The sequence below is a fragment of the Balaenoptera borealis genome (assembly GCF_965194805.1).
Source record: "Balaenoptera borealis genome assembly, chromosome: 12".
NCBI lineage: Eukaryota > Metazoa > Chordata > Mammalia > Artiodactyla > Balaenopteridae > Balaenoptera > Balaenoptera borealis.
In genome coordinates, this window is record NC_138869.1 from 104450046 (window position 1) to 104474885 (window position 24840).

Here is a 24840-nt window from a genome sequence, read left to right on the forward strand (position 1 = left end):
CAATTTTTTTTTGCTGGACTCACTGATATTTTTAAGGAAGTTTTAAGTTTGTACTACTTGGAACAATTCAATTATATAAGTTAAAGGAGTAAAGTTCTAAAAAAGATACGAAAAAGAGCATAATGAATGTGTTTCAGAGACTTCAGTAAATAGGAAAACTGTCACTTTGTTCTTCTACTGCATTAGGAACTTCTCAAACAAAGAGGCTTGATGGAGGCAGACAGAAAGGGGCTTATCAGCTTAAGAAACGGGAAGGATGGTACAATTAACTGTCACACGGTCAGATATAATTCACTCTGACGAGGCCAATGAGAGACAACAAGGCAGTGAAGGTCCCCATCTTGTCTCTTTACATAATACCCAAACACCCCAGCGTGGCAAACCACCTTTTCTTTAAGGGTTATCCATACATGTGGCCCAAGAAGAAAAGCAATAGCCTTTGGAGGGAGGGGGGGAAGGAAGGACAAGAAAATAAGAGAAGGAAAAGGAAGAGGTCGCTTATCTGCACCACAAATGCCTCCGCTGCTCACTCACTCCAAGCTGAGGTGCTGTTATCCTAGGTATTCCAGGGGAAAAGGAAGAAAAAACAAAAAACAACTGCATTTCTTTCTCAGTACAGTCTCGTCTCCGCTCCACAGAGCCAGCCCTGCCCAGGGGAAAGCGGCGGCGCTCAGCCCCGCGGACTCCGAGCTGATGCTCTGCCCTGGCAAGGCGAAGGTGAAGTGTTGTAAACGCACGAGGTCGGCCCAGGGAGGATGCGGCGGAGGAAACGCGAAAGCAACTTCTCCACCGGCCACCGACAGCACAGGCTACGGGGCAGCGCTCACGCTCACAGGGTTAAAAGATGCTCCCAAACAAGCAGTCGAGAACCCCGGGGACCATAAAATGCGAAACGCGTGTGGTGTGAGAGGTACTAAGAAAAACAAGGGTTCTATTCTAAAACAGATGTACAAAGAGAATTCGGTCTCTCCTCACGTGAGGATACAGTTTCTTGAGTTTTCACAGTGCCAGACACACTAGGATCAGAAACATGCTTCAAACAGTGTAAAGATGGAAAGAAAAAAAAGCCTCCTGCCTCCTCCCTCCAAAAAAGAAAAAAGCAAGCAGCGACACACCAGAAATAGCCTGAGCCTGCTTCTAAGCACGGGGCTCTGTGCATCAGGAGAGGCTTCCCTGCAGTGCGTGTTATAGCGAGCTCCAGCGTGACTATATATGGTATGTTTACGGAGGGATTAGACACAAACACCACGCAGAACTTACGTCAGACCAGAGCTGGCTTTTAAAGAGCTCAGTTTCTCCGAGTTGACGGCCACAAGACACCCCTAAGTCCGAGCAAACTGCAGATGCTTTGCAAAGCAACATCTCATGACTTACGGGCACGCGGAGCGCAGGGGCTGCCCCTCGCTGCCCTCCACATCCCCATCCCGACCTCGCCTCCTCCTCTCCCCACCGTCCACCTCCCCCCCGCCCCCCCCCACGCAGGCCGTCCACCCTGCAGTCCCGCAGAGGCATCAATGCACACTCAAGAATGTCTCTGTTGAATGGGGCCTATGTTACATGACTAAGGGCACAGACATGGATTTCTCCAGAAACAGCTGGCGAGGCTGAGGCCTCTTGCACAGGCTCCTCATTGCCACAAAGTATTTTCATCACATCAAATGTCCTGCCAGAGAGAGGGAAAGCCAGACACTGAAGTGGGGAGGGGGCGGGGGAGCAGGGGATAATGTGAAGATGTTTGAAAGTCCTGGGAGAGGAGCGGGGGAACAGAGGAGGTCAGAGGGAGAGAGCGGGAGGGACAGAGAGAGGGAGAGGGACAGAGAGAGAGGGCGAGAGGAGAGGGACAGAGAGAGGGAGAGAGGGAGAGGGAGAGAGAGAGAGAGAGAGGGAGAGGGAGAGGGAAAGAGAGAGAGGAGAGGAGGAGAAGGGGGAGGCTTCATCACTGGTTTAACAGTCTTGCCCAACCTGTTCTGCGGTGCGCTCTGTTAACTCCTTTCTAGCAAATGGATGCGTACAGCAGCCCTTTCTTGCTTCTTCTTCCCCCCACGGCCAGGCTGCAGCTGAAGGCAGCCTTGCAGAGAAAAGTCCCAAAGAAAAAGGCTAAACCCATTCCCGACTGGACTCAAACCCGTAATTTGTATCCTGCAGCAGGAGACCTTCGCTGCCAGCTCCCAGGGCGTCTTCTCCACCAACTTCCCAGCCCTCTCCATCTCCTAACTCTCCTCCTCCCCTCGGAAATATGGAAATCGAGGTTGGGTCCTGAACGCAGCTAAGTGGAGGTGAGGGTGAGGGAGGCCCAGTTTTTACCCTCCGGAACAAAGTACTACGGGAGAAGGAAGCAAAAGGTGGTTTTTCCTCTTGCTGTTTTTTGCTTGATATTAGGCACTTACGGGGTTAACAGACAGCCTGCAGACCAGAAATTTACCTGCTTAGCAACAGAAGCATCAGCTAAGCCACACTGGTTGTTCTGACACAGGAAAAGCAGTTTCTACCTGGTGAAAATACCTGGTGATGTTTCAGTTGCCATTTTAAGCAACACACATATTAATCACATGAGAAGGGCAGTAAAGAAACCACGGTTAAAGGGAGAAAAAGTCCAGAGAGTTTACCCAGCTTAAAGGGGCAGATCAAAACCAAGCATGAAAACGCTGGACCGAGTAAGGAAAACATGCTCTACAAGTTAACAGCAGACTCCAAGGTAGAAAACTGCTCTCGGAAACCCTGAAACCGGGGCTCACTTGCCCCCTAACTTGTTTGCAGCTGCTTAGTCTTTACGTCGACCTCAAGGACTCTTCAGGTAGTGGGAGACAATCCTCACAAAAAGACAGATTTTCCCCCTCTGAATGGTGAGATGAAAAGGAAAGCATGAATCTCACAAACGATTACACTTTCTTCCTTAAACATACCTGTATGTCTCAAAATGCAAGTGCAACCCGGGGCCTCCCTATCTTCTTTGAAAGACGAGTGAATACAATCCTTGAAACCTAAATATCTACTTTAAAATTCAACTACAGAGAGCTTCTTCATTTTCAGCAAATGGCTGTTTCATTTTTGGAAGCTCCAGGATGCCAGGGTTTGTAGAGTTGGTTGCTGTAGGATGTTTACTGCTGTTTTAACAGAAATGTGTCTCCTTAGCCAGAGCAAGGCCTAAAAGCAATTAGAACTAACAATTTGGTCCAGTTGTTGAATATGTAAAGCACAGTAGAAAAATATGTTAATACATTCTTTCACCTAAAATGCAATTAAATAAAACGTAAAGGAGAAATAATGCCAATGCATGCATACAAAACACATAAATAATTACAAGGCCAAAGAATGAGAGAAACAAAACAGAAGTGAAATTCTGAACACTACTGGTATCATTTGGGGATGGAACCCCGTTTCAAGAAACAATGATAAACAGTCATTCCTAATGATAATATTCAAATATTCTAGAAAACCACATTGTACTTTTAACGGCTTCCCTTAAAATCTAAACTGAAAAAGATACTGGATGACAAAGAGATTTTGTGTAAAGCTGAGGAGATGTAATGATCTAGGAAAAAACCCAACTTTCTAACTTCGACCCAGTTTAAAATAAAATTTCAAAGGCACATGATTCTACAATATTGTAAAAAAAAAAAAAAAAAACAGAGAGAGAAAGCACATATGCAAAAACCAAGCCACAAAACTAATCTCCTCCTTTAATAAAGTAAAATACTTGCACTTATTCAGAACCTCTATACTAAGAGTTGGAGCAAATTAAGCCTTATTTCTGAAACTTATATTTGAAAAATGTAAGCTGGCTCAAAGAAACTAGTGTGGACAAAATGGTGGTATTTAAAGCAAAAATCTGGCCTATGCAGAAGCAAAGAAGAAGAAAAAAAAAAAAAAAGGAAAAGGGGAAAAAAAGGCCGCAGTGATGCACTCTGGTTGCAGGCAGAGTGGGCTGCAAGGCCAGTTGTATCTAACAGTTGTGCACGGGACGACAAATGGTGCATTCATAAGCTGCGACAGCAGAGGCTGTTCAGAGGCTGTAAAGTCTGCGCTCGAAATGATGAGCGGCCGCCTCTCCTGTTGTTTCACAGTCAAGGAGTGCAAAAAAAGATGGATTCAGTTAGAGGCACAGGCTGTCCCCTCAGCTGCGGCAAAATGGTGAGCAAGAGGGTCTAGATAAAGAGGCCCAAGTACCATTTACCCTCTTCTAACAAGAGCTGGGCCCGATGATAACTGAGTAAACACCTCTACAGAAGATAACACGGCAAGAGCGGTGGGGGGTGGCGGAGGCCCGGCAGAAACCAGAACGGACATCTTCTCCCGCCCTTTCTAAAGAAATTATTCAGCATCCCTAAATCCACAGCCTCCGACCAAGGGATTAAACGTCAGTAGCTTTATTACCTGTGTGTGACATTACCTCTCCGCAGCCTTAACAAAAGAAACATCTGGTCCCAGTTATTCGGCATCCCTGATAATTCTGTCAAAGCGCCAATTTCTTAAAAAATTAATTAGTGGCATTTACACCTGCCAGAGCAGACGGCCTATCAAGGGTCTAGCACAGGTACCACACTATCTCGCTTAACAGGAAACTCAGGGTTGCAACAGAGAAGCATCGGATAGGAGAATTTCAAGGTTTATGTGCCATTTCCTAACTCTAAGGAAAAAAAAATCCCAGTGGCTCAAATGTATTCATTTGTCTCATCAGACATAAATGTACAAGTAACCTGTTTATAAATACAATTTTGAAAGCTGATTATTAGGGGTGTTCATTAAAATCACCCTGGAAGCTTTTTCGAACGGACAAGCCCCAGCCTCAACAGACCTACTGAACCTGAATCCCCCGGTCTTAAGAATCACTGGATGCTGCAGCCCAGCGAAGAGTGATCACCCAAGAAGGCACACCAAAAACGAGACAAGTCACAGGGCGCAGGGCTCACCGGAAGTGCTCTGGGTACTGAGCTGCTCATGGGGACGGACGAGGGCCCCGGGTGGGTGAACCAGCCTCATGATGGCACAGGGGTGCAGGCAGGGACCACCCGCACGCCCCGGTGCTAGTTCGGGGCAGGCCTGCGGGGACACAGGGCACACTCGGCAGGGCCCTGGTGGCAGGCGGCCTTCAGGCGCCAGGAGCAAGGCCCAGCGCTCCCACAGGCCCTGCCGTCCCCCCACCGGGTCGGGGGCGGGGGGGGGGGGGGGCCTGAAGCGCAGCACGTGGAGCCGGCGCCCGGGGCAATGGGCTCATCGCTACTACGACCACGTGGACCACGGAGGGGCCCGGGGACAGAGGCCCGCGGTCTGCCGCCGCCGCCACTGCTGGGAGGGGGGGGGGGGGCGGATTTAAAACCTGAGGCCACGGTGGCTTGTTTGGTTCCGTGGTGCCCCTCGGCCTCCATCCGCAGAACGCGGGTCACATGGGAAAGAGGCAACAGCCGCCCAACACTGCGGAAGAGGACAGAAAGGACCAGGCGCCGCACTGCCCCGGGCGTCGCGTCACACAGAAGCTGCCCCTGTCCTTCCTCCTGCACTCATGCCTTCCCCGAACCGGGCTGCGTCCCCTCCTCCTCCTCCTCCCCGGCCGCCTCCTCCTCGGCCTCCATCCTCCTCCTCGGCCTCCATCCTCCTCCTCGGCCTCCTCCTCCAAAAGGCTCTGCCGACACTTTTTCAGCCACACGCTGTTCTCATTAAAACGGCCATCAGGTAAGCCAAACCTTTTAACGTGGACTCCTTCTGGGCAACAACTACCAGACGCGAGTGGGCACGCTCACGCCCATGCAAAGCTTCGGGAAACAAGTGGTCACAGGCTAAATGGCCTCAAGCGAACACCAGGGGGAAAAATAAGAGGGAGCACTTCCCTCGGGGCGCACATGTGTTCAAATCTCTACCTGAGAGGAACCCATTTCTAAAAAACGAACTCAATTACTAGACGGGCTCTTCGAAGGCCTCCGGCCGCCCACGAGGTTGCCGCCCGGCCGCCGCGGCCCGAGGAAAGCGCGTCAAGGTCTTCGTGGAAGCGACGCCGGCGCGGCCCACGGGAAGGCGGCCGAGCCCCGCCCCCCCCGTCCCGCCCCCGCCGGCCGGCCGGCCAATCGGCGCCCACCGCCCTGACTGACGGCCCCGCCGCCCGCTCACGGGGCGGCCCCGCGCGGGCGCCGAGGTGGGCGGACGGCGCGGAGGCCCGGGCTGGACCAGCGCCCCGCGACCCCGCCGTCCGGCCGTCGACCGCCCGCTTCCCACTGGCCGCCGCGGCGTGACGGGCACGGGCGAGTCCCGGGACGACGGCCGCCGCGCGCTCTGCTGTGCGAACGCACTTCAGCTTAGACGGTCCCAGTGCACGAAGGCTCCGCGGCCCGAGGAGGGCCGGCTGCCCGGCGGCCCGGCCGCCTTCCGCCGCGTCCTCCCAGGCCCCTCCCCGGCCCGGCCGCCTGGAGCCCAGAACCGAAATCCATCCAGACAGCCTCGATTCGGTCGGTGCCTCCCTCCGGGAAGGAGACACGACCCTCGGGCGCGCTCCGCAGCCCCACCCTCCGTGTCTGCCACGGATGCCTAGGGGGCAGCCTGCGATGAAGGGCAGGAAGAGGGTAGTTCTTACTGTCTCTGTAGTTTTTAAAACGTGCAGATCCTTTTGACTGAAAAGAAGGACAAGCCACATTCCTATTTTCGGAAAGAAGACACAGGCGAAAGTTTTAGAATATTACATGATTTCCGAGACGAGCACGTTTACTCTATATTTGGCGATATTTCATCTAGCCGACTTCACTGTGCTAACTCCGGAAATGAAATTAGTGCTCAGAGGGCAATCCCAAACAATCTCTGAGAAACGAAAATAAAAGGAAATCCCTATAATATCAGATCGTCAGAATTATCACGATATATGTTATAGTACTTCTTTGCTGGGACCTTGAGAACCTTTCATCCTAGAAGGCAGTCCTGAAAAAATTATTTCTTAAGGAAAGGCAAGAAAAAGCAGTGTTTTAAAATCACTTGTCTTGCCATTCGGAGCATCTGAAGAAATCTCTTTTAACCCCAGGACAGAGAAAGGCCAGACCAAGTGGCCTTGTCTTAGGCCCACAAAACCGAAGAGAGGATATTGAAAGTGTGAAACTTGACCCTAAATTCTCAATAATTAAAAAAAATTCAACATCCATGTGACCTTGGACTCTCTCATTTTCATCTGTCTCTTGCAGTACACTCTCTTTGCTAGCCATTCAGCACACTGCAAGCCCTGATAAAAGTAGTTAATGTTTACTGAAACCTGGGCATGAACTGTACTAAACCTGATAGGAGTGAAAAGGCAAAGTTCTGTTAACAGCATCCATGCACAATAAAAAAAAATTTTTTTTTAATTAAAAAAGAGGGGGTGGAGGACCAGGAAAAGAGGAATCTTTTTTTTTTCTTTCTAATTTGAACTTAAAAATCTCTCACTGATGAATACATCAATTATACATCCCCCAAAGAGGCTTTTTATCTTTGTTGTTATCTTTCTGGAAAATTTTCAACACAAATATAGTTCGATCATTTAAGATTTTTCTTAATTTTTCTTTATAGACCTTAAGACTGAAACCAATCTTTATATCTCTTGTTCTCTGTCTTTTTTGGAAGGCCCAGGTACATGATCAGTAACCAGTTTTAATGATACTGCTCTCAAACTTTATTCATTTGAATAGCTGCTTACAAGTTACAGCTAAAGAACTGGAGTTCATGCAAAAATAAGTTGAACATTTCAATGGATATCATCTAAAATATTTTTTCTTCCCTTGACTTTTTAACTTTTTCAAATGTAAAAACAGTTAATTTCAGTCTGATCAGATCTTTAAGTCTAACATTTCTTTATACCATTACCTTCACTCTAAGTATATTGTTGTGGATCGGAACTTACTGATATTTTTAACTTACTGATAATCTATCTTTTCCTCCCATTTCCACACTATCCCTTTTTCTCCCATTACCTCCGTTAAAATAATATTTCAACTTACACACATACACACAGACTGTATCCTGAACAGGATGCTCTCAGGTGTTTAAAGCCAACTTTCTCTCTCCCCATCCCCCCTTGCTTAAAGGGCAGCAATAGAACCAGTCACCTTGGAAACAAACATCACCCAGTGTTTGCAGAACAAACAATGGTACCTTTTCAGCCAGTACCAGGCAGGCAGGCCAAGGGGCAGCCTAGCAATTCTGGGCCATACAGGAGTGTTAACATATTGCATTCATTCAGTGCACGAAAAAGTAGTTCAGTACTGAAAATGAAGCGTTTGAACCTCTCAAACGTGTGAACCTTTGGCTAGAAACCACAGTCAAAGCCAGGGAGGCTGAAAAGTCCAATAAGGCTACCCATAGTCAGAAGAAAATCTTTTCATTATTTTTGGAATTGTTTTTACGTACCTCATGCATAAGGTAAATTACACTCTTGTCACTGAGAATTACCTTCTCTGGCAACTAGGAAGAAGTTGCTTAAAATCTTAAAAAAAAAAAAAAAAAAAAAAAGCATGTTTTATCTAATTACTCTTACAAAACCATCACGTCATTTTTAAAAATATGCCACTAAATTCTGGTTCCTAAAACATGTATATTGTTCGGCACCTAAACCCTCATGAATTTCTAGTACTGATAAAGAAATCTGACTTTAAGCTAGAAAATTAATTATCAATTTTTTAAACAGTGCCAAACATACATGAATCTGTAAGGGCCCTAGATAATAACACACCGCTTTTTGACCTTGGATAACAACAATTACTAAACTGGCATTTATTAAAGACTTACAAGGGCTAATCACTTGGGGTAGCTCAAGTGTGAGAGGAGATTCTGTTGTTACCGTTTTTAAAAAGCTCAACTGGATGGTTAATTTAAAAGAACACACACAAGTGTTCTTCAGATCCTTCAGAATGAAAATTTTAAATGTTAAATGTAATTAACAATTTCCTCCTTATTCTGGGTGTGTGCCAGAAGTTTTCCTTCCCACCAATTAAAAGAGAAGGCTGGGCCCAACTGAATTATTTGGACAGGAGTTTGATGTCAGTTAAATACCACAGTAACTGGCATTTTCTGTCACCTCCAGACTGAGGGACAAATGCCTAATTAACATGGACCAACATGCAGCTTAAACTGGAAAAGTGCCTGTCCTTTTTCTTTCTTTTCTTTTTTCTCAGATTTAGGTCTTTAACATCGTTGAGTTAAAGTGCACAATGCCATCTGACTGAGGTGTAAAAGTCTAATTAACTAATAATGCTTTTTCTGCAGCGACAGTAAATCAGTTAACATTATTAATCTTCCTGACTGGGCCTGAGGGAGGGAGGGAGCCTTTTGAAAGGGAGCTGAACGGTTAGACTGGATGCCCTTGAAAATGAAAAGGAACCCTGCGAGGGATGACTGATAATCCTAAAAATCGACTGAGAAATACTTTAAAATACCACCGCTGGGCGTAGCACCAGGCCATCCTCTGAAAACTGGAGCTGCGGCTCCAGGGCAGGGAGAGGAAGAGGAGGAGTTTTCTCCCATCCTTTCCTTCCAGGACCACAGAGAGCAGAACTGGAGGCTTGCACTCCCTTCTCTGATACTGCACCTTTCCAAATCACTGTGTTTTTTTTTTTAGTAGACCAAACAAAAAGTACTACCTAGAGTAGCTCGGGTAAACCAGTCCTACACTTTGACCAGTTCAGGCTAGTTTCAATTGATCAGGAAAACAACTAACTTAGCATTTGGCTGCTTAGCTTTAGCTGCCTTCGTTTTACTGCCTATTCAATACTCTAAAAATGTGCATGCGTGTCATACTCATGTCAGCAAACCATAAATGTACCGCATGAATGCCAGCCTCTGAAGAGGAAAAGCCAACAGCCAGACAACAACTTCCGAACCACAGCCTGGTCTGAACCGAAACAATGGCAGTGACTGCCGTCCACCTTTCCACCCTCTGATCTGGATTCCCCCTCCCTGCACCCCATTCCAGAAGGCGGCTCCTTCCCCCGGGGCCCAGGGGACTGGGGAGGCAGTCTCTCAGCACCCCCCTGTTCCGGCCGCCTCCCAGGCCTTCTCTGGAAAGCCAGGGACAGGACGAGTCAGCCCTGAGCGAGCTTCGGGGAAGGACTCCCAGTGCCAAGCCACTCCTGTCCCCAGATCCAGAGGCGCAGGGAGACCCAGGGCGATGACCCCAGCCACACGCAGCTTCCTCCACGTTCTCAAAGAACATCTCAAAGAGGCAGAGTCAGGAAGAAAAAGAAGGAGGCCCAGGTGCCAGGGTGGCTTTACCTTCTCCCCTCCTCAGTATTTCTATCAAGTTTCTGTTTCACTGTCCCCTCTCCTAAAGAGTAGGTGAAGTGATGCACACCTTTTAATGAAATTCTGTGGGAAACACAACAGATCTGATTAACAATGTGCTTTTTACAAGCCACCTGATAATAAAGCACTCATGAAAGCATCAAGGTTCAGAACTCAATCCATTTTGAACTAAGATATTTATGCTTTAATAGATTTAAATATCTTTAGAGAGTGTTAGTCATTACTTTGTGCACCATTATGCCTAAAAGTCATCTTTTCTCCTGTTCAAAAAGGAAGGTAAGTTCAGAGAAAACTTTACTTACGTATTCCTAAGTTTAGTATGTACTCATAACCCCCTCCTCAAATAACATCTCTTACAAAAAGCTTGGTTATTTACTATTATCTCCATGTTGCCTGGTCACTGGGACCAGCCACTGACGGGGGGAAAACCCCAGCTGACTAAAAAATTCTTCAAGATAAACTAAACTAAAATCCTTAAGAAAGAATTTATAACTCACTTCTATTTTTTTCAAAAAGATAATTACTAACTTCTATAAAACAAAGGCAAGATTTCAGAAAGATAATTACTAACTTCTGTAAAACAAAGGCAAGAGAAGGCGCTGATGGACTCCCCTTTCAAATCAAACCTCTCTTAGAATCAGAATCGTGAAACTGCTTTGGAATTCTTGAAATGATGTTTGGAGGGTTTTTGCCCCTGGACACCTCTGTGAGGTCATCATCCATCAAAAGTGACCATCGCCCTCCGTAGATACTTGGGAGACTCATCGCGGTTGAGTGCTGGTCCCACTGTACGGATGGCCACAGCCCTGGAACTGAGGTCAGCTGACTGTAATCACACTCTCACCAGGTCCGCTTCATGGAAGTTAATTCTTCCACATCAGGCCCAGCTGATATGGGCTTACTGTGCACCCTGTTTTGCTAAGAGACTGTTGAAGATTTTCTAAAGCAACTTGGAAAGGCTATAGAAGCTTGAAATAAAGGTAACATTCAACATTTTTTGAAAATACACAGACACCACATAAAACTTAAGCAGAATACCTGCTCCCAGCCCTGACTCGTTAAAAAAGGTGAACACTGGGATGATTGTCCTTCATCAGATAATACTGAGACATCAGAAATGAGGCGGCTTCTTCTGCCACCCATATCTTGGGGGACTAAGCAGTGCAAGAACTTTTTTTCTCACAGCCCAAGACTAGTGTTATATGAGGCATCACTGTTGAATAACAATTACTAAGAAAAAAAACCAGGACTATAGGAGAATGAAGATAAGGTTTTTGAGTAAGGTCACACTCCACTGGCAGGTCTTTTGGCTGCTGCCTTGCCATAAAGAAGCTTTTAGGATGCTTAGAATTTCTCTAGTTTTATGGTACTTTTCCTTTATATAAAAAGACAATAGCTTCTAGCCTCACAAAGATTTTTCTGTTTGCTTTCACTGATTAAAAAGAAAGAAAATGCTGCCTGGGGGTATATCATTATGTCACCTCCCAAGAATACGATAAAAGAGATACTTCCCATTTTACAGATGGAAAAACCCGAGGCACAAGGTGTAACATCTTTCCATTAACCAAAATCAGGGTTGGGCTTGGGTTTGGGACCTTAGTCTCCTAGCTGACAAATCCAGCCCTCTCTGTAGCAGATCATATGCAATTCTTGAAAAGGACCAAGGGAGATAGTTCATCAGGTGTGTTGAAATGTTCCTGACTCAATTCGCTTCTCCAACAACATTCCTTCCTCTGAAGTGATGAGGAAAGTGAGGTGGGGTGGGCCCCTCTGGAAACGTCAGCAGTGAGCAGTTGGGAACAAACTGCACCTTCCTAACTTGTCATTTAATAGCCCTCGGACCCTCCGCCTACACAGCTGTCCCTGGAGTTAGAGGATCCCACTTGCCCTTCAGAAGGGGCCTGATTGTTGTCTTCCTCACATTAGACCTTAGAGTGATTCACAGGCAGGCTCTATCTTCCTGAGGGCAGGGGCCTCCTAGGGGCTATTTCAGAGGCTCCGCTTATTCATAGGCCCATCAAGCATCGACAAGTCTCGTAAATCATACACATATACGTACTATTATTGGGCAAGTGTATGAAGATGCTGTTGTAATTAATACAGAAAAATTCCACTGAAAGTGTCATTTTTAAGAACTTTTTGTTAGAGCTTCCCAACAGTCTAAAAATATACCTAAAATTATGTTTGCCTCAGAAACATATGTATATGTATAACTGATTCACTTTGTTATAAAGCAGAAATTAACACACCATTGTAAAGCAATTATACTCCAATAAAGATGTTAAAAAAAAAAAAGAGGTCCTTATATTAGAAAAGACTGGGAATAACTGCACTAAAAAGTCCAAATTACATGACACTGATTGAAGCAAAATATCCAATTAAAAATAAAACTACAGGTACGTAACATATCCCATCAGCCGTTAACATTCACCCCGGTGTCCTATAAAAGATGGAAAACACCTCCTTCTCAAGAGAACTTGACCTTTTAGAAGGACTCTTTGAACTGCTCAGCTTGCTTTTCACCAGTGATTCTTGTTTGTTTGGAGCAATAGGATGGCAGATCACAGGCTAATCAAAAAATAAATACGTTTTGTCAGTTCAGCATTTTCCTCTTTAGAATAAATCAATTTCCGATTACCTATTCATAATTTACAGTAAAAATCTTAACCTTAGATTGGCTTCATTTAACATAGGACCAGTAAGTGCCCAGGGAACGCAAAATAATTAAAACATTAACCTCTGACTCCCCCTCCTCAAATTATGCCACATCAAAATAAAGTGATTTTCATGGCAAAGAACATTTGAATACAACAGAAAATACTTATCCCATTAAATTTTTAATAGATACGGTATAATTTAAAGGCATGTACAAAAATGGGCTTTTTATTGTCTACAAATGTAACAAATCTCATCTTTTGTAATAAGCGTATGTATCCAGAGGAAGCAGATATACAACAAGGTGATTTATGACTCATGAAAGTAAGTAATTTTACTTTCTTAAGTGCTTTACTAGCTTTCTCTTCCTTTAGACTTTTTCTATGGTGAATATGAGTTAAATGTGCAAAAAAAAAAAAAAAAAATCTAATGGGAAAAACCTTTCTTAATACTTAGGGATGTTGACATAATCCGCTTACTAACATCCTTGGCAAAAGAATAATGGTGGCTCCACCATACAAACGTTCAGAAATCCCCCACCCCACCCAATACAAAACTCCAGGCATCTGGGCTTGGCAGGGTTGCTGACACTGAAGAGAACTGACCACGTAAGACGGAGGTTCCCGCAGCCCTGCCCCTGCATCTCTCCAGGCCTGATGTTCCTCACCTGTAAACTAAGGGGTGGAAGAACTCAATCTGGACGAGGACTCTGAGGCCCCTTCCAGTACAATGTTCTCACTGGAAACCAAGAAGATGCACATACAGCTTCATCAAAATCTTGCCAGTCGTGACACCACTTGCCCAGGGTAGCTTTAGACTGATTTCACCAACTTTACCAACTTCAAACGCTTCATAGATAGCACAGGCAAGAGAGCAATGTTGGATGAATAAAAAAACACTTTTAAAAAGTTTCAGTGGCCAGCACATTTTCGGCGGGGCTAATCGGTATGGCAACCCTGCCCCAAAGGAAGGCAAACATAGACAAGAGGCTTGAAACCACCAAGGCAATGCCACTCATCGAATGCTGGTGCGGTGCCAGACACTGGTAAGTATTTATAGTGTTTTATATCATGTCCTCCAATCCCATGACATAGATCTGATTACTCCTGAAATTTTAGGTGTGTGAAAAAGGTCTGCTGAGGGCTTCCTTGGTGGCGCAGTGGATAAGAATCCGCCTGCCAATGCTAGGGACACGGGTTCGAGCTCTGGTCCGGGAAGATCCCACATGCCGCGGAGCAATTAAGCCCGTGCGCCACAACTTCTGAACCTGAGCTCTAGAGCCCGCGAGCCACAACTACTGAGCCCGCGAGCCACAACTACTGAAGCCCGCGCATCCTAGATCCCGTGCTCTGCAACAAGAGAAGCCACCGCAATGAGAAGCCCGCGCGCCGCAACAAAGAGTAGCCCCCGCTCGCCGCAACTAGAGAAAGCCCGCGCGCAGCAACGAAGACCCAACGCGGCTAAAAATAAAATAAAATTAAAATTAAAAAAAAAAAAGGTCTGCTGCAAAAACCAGAGATCTGAGGTGTGAGGTATTGTGCCTGTGTGCCAAGTCACCCAACTGCTCTGTTGGAGTTGCCTTCACTAGGATGGGGCAAAATGACCCTCTCACTCCAGTCATTCCTTTATTCAATACTGACTGAGCACCCAGGCCGGGCCAGGCACTGGGCTAGGTGCCTGGGATCCTGCGTGAACAGAGGGGAAAAGGAGCAAAGAGCCCTCATGGAGCTTACACTCTGGGACGAGGAAAACATCATAATGCCTAGATCAGAGTGGGTGCTTGATAAACATTAGCTCCCCCCTCCCATCTTTAGAAATGGGAAAAGCATTAGAAAACAAATCCAACAGAAGCCATCAGCTCTAAGCCAGCCAGCCCCAAGCCAGAAAGTTTTACTTAATCAACAAATATACCAGCTTGGGCTCAAAGTCCTTATACTGGAGTGGCCTCGGGCAAGTTATTTAAACTCTCTAAACCTCAGCTTCCCCGTCTGTAAGATGGAGATAACAACGACCTCAGAAGGTCGATGCAAAGGTGAAATGAGACAAAGTACAAAAAGTGGAGGGCACAGTGCCTCCTGTACCTTAAGGGTACCAGGTATGATTGGGAGTATCTTCCAAACCTGCAAAATGTGGACAACGGCACTAGCTTGGTGGGCTTGTTGTGAGGACTATGAAAATAATGCACGGAAAGCATTTACAAAGACCGCATGTGATGGTGCGTATGTGCTTCTTTAAAATGCCAGTGACACCAATGAATGGGGAGGTGGCCACAGTGGCATCGCCAGGCTAGAGCTCAAGAGAAAAGAGCTGGGTGGGGGGGAGGGGGGGGGTGGTTAGGAGCCTCAGAAGGGCGTTTTGCTTCTAGCACAGGTGCTGAGTATGCCCCAGACCTCCCCTTGCCCCAAATTAGGGCAGGCGAGGGCACCTTTTGGGCTGTGGCAGTTACCACAACGGAAAGCCAAAGACTTGGAAAACTGAATGCGGAGGAAGGGTCGGCAGTCTGGGCTCAGGCCCCACCCTCGGCTGTAACACCTGGACCAGGGCACGTACTCACTCACATCTCAGGACACACACGCGCCAGGAAAGCCTTTCCACCCTGGTTTCAGTAAGCCAGGGTTAACGTATAAACCAATATGCCGACATCATAAACGTGATCCAGGATTCCAGTGGACACGTCCCCAAAAGAGATAAGCCAGAACGTAGAGGTCTGAACCCAAAGAAGTGTATGGCTGTAAAGAAAGAAAGCCCCCCTCCTGTGTGTGTACATCACTCAGTGGGCTCTGGGCGATTCAGCGATCTGAGTGCTGCTTGGTTCACCCTGTACCAGCTGATGGGGGTGCGCCCTCTGCCTCGGGCCAGAAATCAGCAGTGAAGGAGCCCTAGCAGCCCCACGAGGTACAACCGTGGCCTCGCTGCCCCTCCCGAGGACATTTCCAAAGCCTCATCAGGCCACCTGTCACTTCTCTGCTCAAAACCTTAGGACCCCCTCTCACGGATGGAGGACAGCTCCAATTCTGCCCCACCCCCACCCCACCCCACCCCAGGGAGCCCTGCAATGCCAGCACCTTCCAGTATGCGGTCCTCAACCCCAAACTACACCTCCAAACCCAGCCTGCCCCTTCCCGCTGGGACCGCAGCCTTCCCATGGGTGCACGGCTCGGGGGCCACACTGCACTACATCCTTTCACGATGTAAACCCCCAAAGGCAAGAACCACCATGCTCCCCCACGCCTAAACCTAGTATCCTAAACGTAGAGGCACTCAAGTAATGTGTTATGCCCAAATCCGCGCCAACTATTAAAGAATCAAGACGAATGAAATCAAGCTTCAGAGCTGCTGGGCTGGGAACTCTCCAGGTACCAAGGTGTCATGAGGTCCCATGTAACCAAAGAACGTCCTTCAGACTGTGGATATGGCCTAAAGCTTCCTGGTAGTCTGACACTGGCTGCGTGATCTCAGAAAAAGTGAATTTCTCTAAGCCTCAGTTTCCTGTCTTTAAAAAGAGGAGGATGATATTTATGCCCCATCCATGGGGTGACACGTGCAAGCGCTCCGCACAAGGCCCTGGGCCCGAGGGGGGCTTTCCTTCCCCAGTGAGTCCACCCTGGCTGGTCACAGACAGAAGGAACCCACTCAGCGCTTTGAGACACCCCCCCTCCCCCCCGACTGACCCCTCAAAACCCCACCCCAGCTCATAGCACCCCACCTCCTCCTGCACGATTCCAGCTCCAGTGAGAGAACTCGGTGAGAAACAAAACGAAACGAGAGGTTGCCAACAGTTCATAACATTGTAACCTATAAATATCAGTTTTAGGTGATGAAATTATTAACTTTAAGGTATGCGTTCCATCCAAACTGCCCACTCTGCAGGGGCCTTCCCACATTTTTCACAGCCCTCTCAGCCAGGTCCCTCGGTCCCTGAGTACAGGCCTTGAAACGTATAAAGTCACACATATTAAAAATGGATCTGTCCTCCCCAGAGGAAAAGGCAGTATGTGCCTCCACCGTAATTAATAAACCACGAGCGTCTCTGGGGCCCGCTATCTGCCTTCACACCCCGCATCTCTGTGGGCACAGCGCGCCTTTCCTGGCCGACCTCACCCGTAGGAGGAGGTGGAATCCCAGCAGAGGACTGGGAACACGGGAGGGCAGATAGAGCATTACCTGGGCGAGGGCAGATGCTACCCGGGTGAGCAGAACAGGCACAAATCCACTCCACTCAAGGCAGCTTCGTCTTTGTGAGCAGATTCTTCTCCCACCCGCGGCTTCCAGAAACCGTCATCCACAGGCTTGTCAAGACTGCACGCTAGCTCACCCTCCCAGCCCGCATTCGCTCCCGGATGACAAACTGAATAAGTAGCTCCCCCCGACTCCCAGCATCCATCCTCAATATTTTCAAGGGTACAGAAATGAGTCTGTCTCTAATTCCCTAGCTGATGAGCTTAAGTAAGTACCAAGGAGTAAAACACAACCAAGGAAGTTTAAGCATTGTTGAACTGAATTCTATCTGCTGAAAATAAAGGTCCCACCTCTCAATGATCATTAAACACCACTTCAGACGGCAGCCCACATGTCCTGGGCTGAAAAAATCTCTTGGAAAAAACAGGAAGAAATATTCGGTTCCATATGGCATCAACGTCCAAGTTCATTCTGCTGGACAAGTCTCCTCTGTGGCCTGATTTTTCTAAAGGTTTAGCAGTGTTCTCTCCGGGGCAGAGCTGCTCACATCACGGCCCGGCTTCAAAGCACTTCCTGGCCCACAACTGCCTCCACAACTGGCCATCTACACTGCCAGAGACACATCTCAACACCCCTTCCACCCTAACTCGGCACAGCATCCCAACCGTACTCTCTGGTCTCACCCCACGGCTTACCCATCCTGCTCTCCACCTAGAAGTTCATTTTCACTTTCCTACACGCTTCTCCACGTGGCCAGCCCTTCACATCTGAGAACAACATCACTACCTCTTTTCCCGACGGCTTCCCACTGCCAGGTCCTCAGTGTGTCCTGGTGTCTCTGCCGGTTGTGACGCACTGGTGAGTTTCAGGGCTGGACCACGTCTTACGCATCCTCGCCTCCCTGGAGCCTAGTGCCTGGGGGAGGTATCGAGAAGCATTCCAAATGCAGGAAAGCTGATGGGATTCCATCCACGAGAAAGAAAGAGCCCGGGATGCTGGTCTCCCACCCAGACTTCTTTCACTACTCTTCTGTTGGACCCATCAAACTGCCACAAGCAAAATAACAACGGTACTAATAACGGTGGTAGGAGCTGGTAGCACACAAGGCTGAAATTTTCTATTTGTAACTAAATTTCAAAACAATCCTCCTCCACAGACCCACCGGAAACAGGAAACAGACCATCAGGCGCTCGTCGCAATTCAAGACCTGCTGGTTCCACATCTTGCTCGGGGGCTCCCACAAAAGGGTAGGAAGAGTGCACAACTGGACACCCTCACCCCAGAAACGTTCCACGGGAGACAGGGACTGTCCTCCAGTCCGTGTAGCTCCTACTGCTTAAAAAGCAAAGCAAACAAACAAAACACCTCCTAGAGGCTCTCTCCCCTGAATATGGACAAATTCAAACATTAGGTTAGTAATTAGATCAATTCAATTGTTGCCCCTACATCCCTGGGAACACAGACCACTGGGCCTCTTAGATGGCTGATCCTGACCCCCAGTACTAACTCCGAGGCAACATCTTGATTTTATATATTAAATAAAATGATAATAGCCTATTATAACAGCAAACAAGTGACCTGTTTTCAAGGCACTGGCCCTCCAGAAACCCAAGGCAACCCTCACCCCCAGATGCTCAGAGCTTACAGCGTGCTGGCTTTTCCAAAGTGGCCAACACACCATCCTTACTTTGAAACGGAGCTCAAGCACTTTTAGTGAGGTTAACAGTGGGTGTCCGCAAGAAAGAAGTTAAGGGGCAGGCGTGCGCCCCACTACCCACCACACGGAAGACGAGCAGAAGCCCCGAGTGCCGGCCCAACCTCTCCGCTCCCTGGAGCCTCTCATGGGAACTTAGGGAAAACTGTCCCCCAGCAGGATGTTCAGGGCCTCCCCCGACGCTCTGCAGGGTCTCCCGGGCCCCAGGTGCTCTGGGCAGCTACTTGCGCTGGCTGATTTGTCAGCCAACTGTACCTCCCCTCCCGCTTGATCTTCCACAGAAATGACGGTCTAACTCACTTTATCAAACACCAGATAGAAGGACCTGTTTCACGGGTTAAGTTTTAATCTACTTCCAGAAGTCAGCGGCCCCGTCGCACGCGTGTCCCTGTCTTTCCCCTTGCTGTGAACCGCAGGGCTCTGCACACAGCAGGTTTTCAGGGGATGTTTATTTGGTGACTATGTCATGTCACTGTGAAAGGAGGTTGAGCAGCGGCCACCAGCACAGGCTCTGGGGTCGGGCGGCACTGCTTGATGCCTACTAGCAGACTTCCTCACTGGGTCTCAGTTTCCTCCTCTGAGTAACGGGGATAATCACTGAACCTACATCACAGGGGCAGAGAGCTGTTGTGAGGAATGAATGAGATGACCCACGTCCAGAATTCAGGACAAGGACATAACTGGTACGTGCTCGATAACCTTAGTTCACATTACTGCTTCCTCCACCACTCTCGTGCAGACAGTTCTTCCAGATGAAAAGCCTAACAACCATAAGAGGGTGAAACGGGCCAATAACTTGAGATTTTTTGACTTAGAGTCATATATGGATGAAGTCTAACACGGGCAGAAAAGAAACTGAAAAGCCAACATCTGGTTTATCTGATATAAAGCGAATACAGGTGGGCTTTGACTAGTGATGCTTTTCATCAAGGGCAGTCTGTAATTCAAAGGTCTGCTGACCGTATTTAATTGCACTCTCAGTAGAGTCGTTTATCATATGAATAACCAGGTCATAGTTTCTGCTGTTTGCGGCTGGATTTCTGTGTCTTCCCTTTTCTGCAGATACAGGTGGCAGCAGGAGCAACCTGACTTCCCAGAGACAAGCCGACCAAAGAAGCCCTCCCTGAATTCCATCTGCCATAGAGATAAAACAGTGAAATAAAGCTGCCAGGCCATTTTGGCTGCGTTCTCTAAGTGTAATCATTTGACCATCCCCGAGCCCTTCAAGAACCAACACCAGGGATTGAATACACAACTGTTTAAAGAAAAAAATTACCCGACAGATAGCGTGAGTTGTCACCACTATCTAGCAGTTAGGGGTGGGTTATCTGAAAGTGAGCTTATATAATATACACCTTTGTCACCAGAAACTAGCTACTGAACATACTACCCACACCAATTCCGGACACTCACCACAAGGCCATCCCTAGTAAGCTATTTTTGCAACAAACGTATTAGATCTCCAAGTCCACGCTTCTGCTTGGGTCACGGTGAGGTGAGGGACGGCGTTGTGTGCATTGGACCTTAAGGTTTAAATTTTCCAAAAAGATGCGTAAACCCAGTTTCTCGAGCTCCCTTCCCACCATCCCCTCACCAAGCTGTTTCAGCTAGAAAGAAGCGGAGGGGCAAGGCCCCTGCTGAGCTTTTTTCCCCCCATTAGCTCACCTTATCAAATGTAGGGCTGGAATAAAGCGTGCCATCTGTTACAAACGGGATGTGAGGCTGCGGTGATGCGGAACACCCGTGCTTTTTCAACAAAAGATGTTAAATCGTACTCTCCCCAAGGTGGGCAGCGCTCTCTGGGGGCCAGTGGTCGGGTTACCTGGGTCAGGATCGATCCCATATAAAAGAGAAGCCTCTGGGAAGCAGGCTGGGGCTCACCTGAAGTTTTGATGAGTCATTTGTATGACGTCAGAGAAAAGCTTTACCTAAATCCGGGAGCACTGCTAATGCTTTCTTGCAAGATGATTTAAGGAAGGTGTCCCAGCTCACAAGGATGAGCGAGGCCGGACCTCTCCAACCCCCTCCATGAAGCAGGAATTCCAGTACAGGAGGAAGTAAGGAGGGTGGCACTCCCCAATGGACTCTCTGGGGATCAGATTGCACAAGGCCGCCGGCCTGCGCTCCAGCTCCAAGTTTTTACCAACTCAGCGGAAAACACGCCACTTTCTAGCTCATTCCACAAAGATTTCGTTTGCCTTGAGAAAAAAAAAAGTTAATTAACGCAGTAAAAACCCAAGGACTGCCTTGGGGCGATGGGGAGCAGGTCGGCCATCACCAGAGATGTTCAAACACAGGCTGGACCGCGGCTCGGTGGAGACCATCCCCGTGGAAGGATGAAATCTCTCCCTTTGGCACCCAAAGGAGATACACAGCACATTTTGTTTACTGAAGGAACTTTGTTTTCACACAGATTACTGGTCAAGCAAAACACTGTTGTCGTTCTAAGACATTCAGAGCATCAGTGAACACTGAGAAACTAAGAAATAAGTTGGAAAATCAGGTCAGGAGAGGAGTTCTGACCCTCTTAAGCAGAAGGTGGGGGCAATTTTGAGAGTCCTACCTTGGTTCTTACCCCGGAGCCTCTGCCCCTGAGCCCCAGGCTCACAAGTCAAAGAGATAAAGCATCACTAAAACAAACAGAAACTTAAATACGCTTAAGGTTTTAGTTGTATGCCTCATCTGAAAACCATTCAGAAGCTCAGGCCATCGAGGAGAACTCTTCCATGTTCCTTTTGGCCTCAGGAAATTTAAAGGAAAGAAAGAAAGGAAGAGGAGGGGCAGGGAGGGGAGAAGGAAGCCATAAGTAAGAACCTATCTTCTGTTTCTCACTTTTATAGAAGTCCTTTCCATGCATTATCCATGCCAGGAATAGTATGTTTTGACCAATGAAAGCAGTACAAGTAGAGAAAATGCTGATAAAATTCACAAACATAACTTCTTTGAAGGGTAGGGAACGTACCTGGTTCATAAACCTTGCTTTATCCCGTGATCTGATCTCAGAGAAAGGCACCGCCAGCCACCAGCCACGGAGGCCTGAGACCTGGAAACCATCGGGCCCATCCTCCATCCCATCCCCCAGCCAGCCTCAGATCCTTCCTCCGGCCTCCATCTCTGTCAAACCCACCCAGGCTCCCCACCTCCACTGCCACCCACTCTGAGCCACCACTGCTTTTCAAAAGTTGTGCAAAACTAACCTTCTCGACGATCTTGCAAACAGAAGGTAAAACAGTCACTTCCTTCTACTCTAGTTTATTCTCCACTCTGGGCAGGAGTGATCTTTAAAAATGCAAATCTCATCATGCCAGTCCTTGGCCTAACACCCTGCAAGCCTTCCCAGAGTTCTCAAGGGAAAACTCCAAATACCTGTGAGCTACAAGCAGCCCATCCACCTCGCCACGCGTGTCACCCGCCTGGGTCTGTTCTTCCTCCACGCTGCTCCTCTCCAACCTCAGGGGCTCAGCACCAGCTGCTTGTGCTGCAACTCTCCTTCTCTTCACGTTGTAGCTCAGGGGCCACTCTGGGGGGATGCCCCCTCCACCTGCCTCCCAGCATCCTCCTCCCCTCCCCCACAGTGCATGTCACATGCTCTTGTCATACTTAACACCCAGCACAGATGGGAACGACTTAGTGGTCCTGTGTCTCTTTCCATGTCTGGGAAGCTAGCAACTGTCTCTCTTTCTCATACTAGTACCCTTGGTGTTTATGACTGCCATCCCAGCGTTGAAATTCAAATTTGTTGAATAAATAAAAATCTATAAATAAAGATCTATAAGTGGTTTAAAAAAAAAACAAAACGCACTATGAGGTTTTCAAATTTGGGGGTGGAAAAGTGCCTGTTTTCCAAAAGGAGACTGAATCTGATACTGAATCCAACTTGATACAGTATTTTAGGAAAAGGAGGTTGTAAAGCTTTACTAAGCTCTCAAACAACAAATGGTTCTCAGAAACATTATTTTCATGATTTAAAAACAAACTTAATTTAGAGACGTGCAAGTTGAGCCTCCTTTAAATTATACTTGGTTTAAATTTTTAAGTAGGACAGTTTGATCCAATATAAGTTTAACTTACCAAGTCGTGAAAACCTGTTTGAGATGCTTACTAACCAATTTTATATAATTATCCCTCAAAACAATTAAAAGCCCTAAAGTGGAAGAGAAAATGGCTTTTTAAAAAAATCGGTTTTTCACATCAGAGAGGAACATACACAAGCCTCCTTAGAAATAAGATGAAGTTGGAATATTATATTTGAATGTATCTGCCAGATCTGAGCCTAAACTCTAGTTATCAGGTAAGCACATCAAGGAATATTTAAAGGTAGCAATAATGTACTTTTAATCAACTAGGATTTTATCTCATATAAAGGATACCAAGACCTTCCAATTTAAAAAGAAAAAAAATGGTAATTCCTTTTTCGAAAAGGAAACCTATCCACATAGTTACAAACATAAAGGTATAAAAGGATGCATAAGCAAAACGCCTCTCTCTCACCCCATCCTTATGGTATCTCCCCTATTTCTGAAGACATAGGTACCTCTTTTAGAAGAAAGGATTTTGAGATGATTTTGTGTATTCAGGGTTTTTTTGGGTTTTTTTTAACTATAAAGTCTCAGCACAAAGGAACCTCCCCTAAAACAGTGAAAATGATTCTTTCTGTAAATACGATCTATAATCAACTTCCATCATGTACATACATATATTGCGCGCACACACACAAATAAGGCAAGATCTGTACCCTGTAGGTTTCTGGTTTGCACTTTATTTTAAATCCAAGGAGTTACAGAAAAAAAGAAAAGTTAAATTATACACGGACCAACACTCCTATTAACTCATACCACTAATGAAACAAAAATCTAACTAAGCAGAGAAAGTGGGTCCACACGTTGGAGCTCAGAAATGATTTTGGTCTTTGATCTGTGTGCCCATCTCTCCTATTTAATATAAACTTCAAACCAAGAGCCATGAAAAGTGGTTATAATTAGTAAGGGCCCCAGTGTGACAGCTTTTAGTGCAATCAGGCATTAACAACTTTTTTTTTCCTCTTTAATTTTGAGTAAATTAAGCTGAGCAAACTTTTATTTTAAAATTTCTGTAATTCAAAATGCTTTCCCACCAGTGTGCACTTAGCACCCAATTTCTGCAGGATGGATCTGCTGGAAAACGATAGTTTACTTCTGTTTCCTTCTCTTAATTTGTACTGATATTTAGGACTTAGCTTCCAAATTATACGTGCTCTTCTCCAAAAATAACCTGCACCTCTTCAGAAAAACTCTGGGTTTTTTATATTTGAAAATGGATCCAACAATAATTATTGAATAAGCATCAACTATGCAACCCTTGAGCTAGGTACAGAAGGTGGAAAAATATGATTTGAAGTTGCTGGCTATTCTCCAGGTGGGGAAAACATGCCAACAGGTAAATTACAACAGACAGACCGGCCAGATGGGGTAAGGGTTATTCTGGATGGAGGGCCTGATTCTCCCTGTAAGAGGTGGTATTTGAGATGGGTCTTGAAAGAAGAGTTGAGAAATGTTGTGTGCAAGGAGAAGGGGATGGGGACAAAACAGAATGAACACTCCACAGAAAAGCAGAAGCAGGACGAACTCCTTCCGTGTGGCAGTGGCCTGGAGGGAGAGTGAGAAGGGCTAAAACTAGGAAGACAGTCTGGGAGCTGCCGATGGAGGTCCTCGTGTGCCAAGTTGAGGAGTTTGGATTTCTTCCTGCAGACAACAGGGGGCCATGAGATGTTTTTCAGCAGCAGGCAAACCCCATGTGCAGCTATAGTGTTCAAGCCGAGTGGAGGGCAGACTGGAGGAGGGAGACAAAGGGAGCAGGAAATTGACTTGGGAGGTGCTTGTGACATGATGAGGGCCTAGGTCAGGACAGTGGGGCAGGCAACACCAGAGTCAGACTGGACCGGGGTTTCGAGGAGGGTCTGGTGACTGCTGGCAGCTGAGAGAGAGACCAGAGTCAGGGACTGGCCTGGGAGGCTGGGTGGACGGTGAGTTTCAGCTCACCTTCTAGAAGTGGGGGAGAGACTTTTTTCC

General features: G+C 47.0%; 1 protein-coding gene across 23 annotated transcripts in view; it reads right to left on the reverse strand.

Moving 5' to 3' along the window:
- Positions 1-24840, reverse strand: part of RREB1 (ras responsive element binding protein 1) — a 170535-nt gene that overhangs the window by 96265 nt on the left and 49430 nt on the right. The window contains exon 1 of one of the 23 annotated variants that reach the window (XM_082347690.1): positions 5856-5960. The exons of 21 other annotated variants lie outside the window; for them this stretch is intronic. The gene's annotated coding sequence lies outside the window, so the exon portion shown is untranslated. Of the gene's footprint in view, positions 1-1962; positions 2124-5855; positions 5961-24840 lie in introns of those variants that run through there. One more of the 23 variants, XM_082347693.1, reaches the window with a different exon arrangement.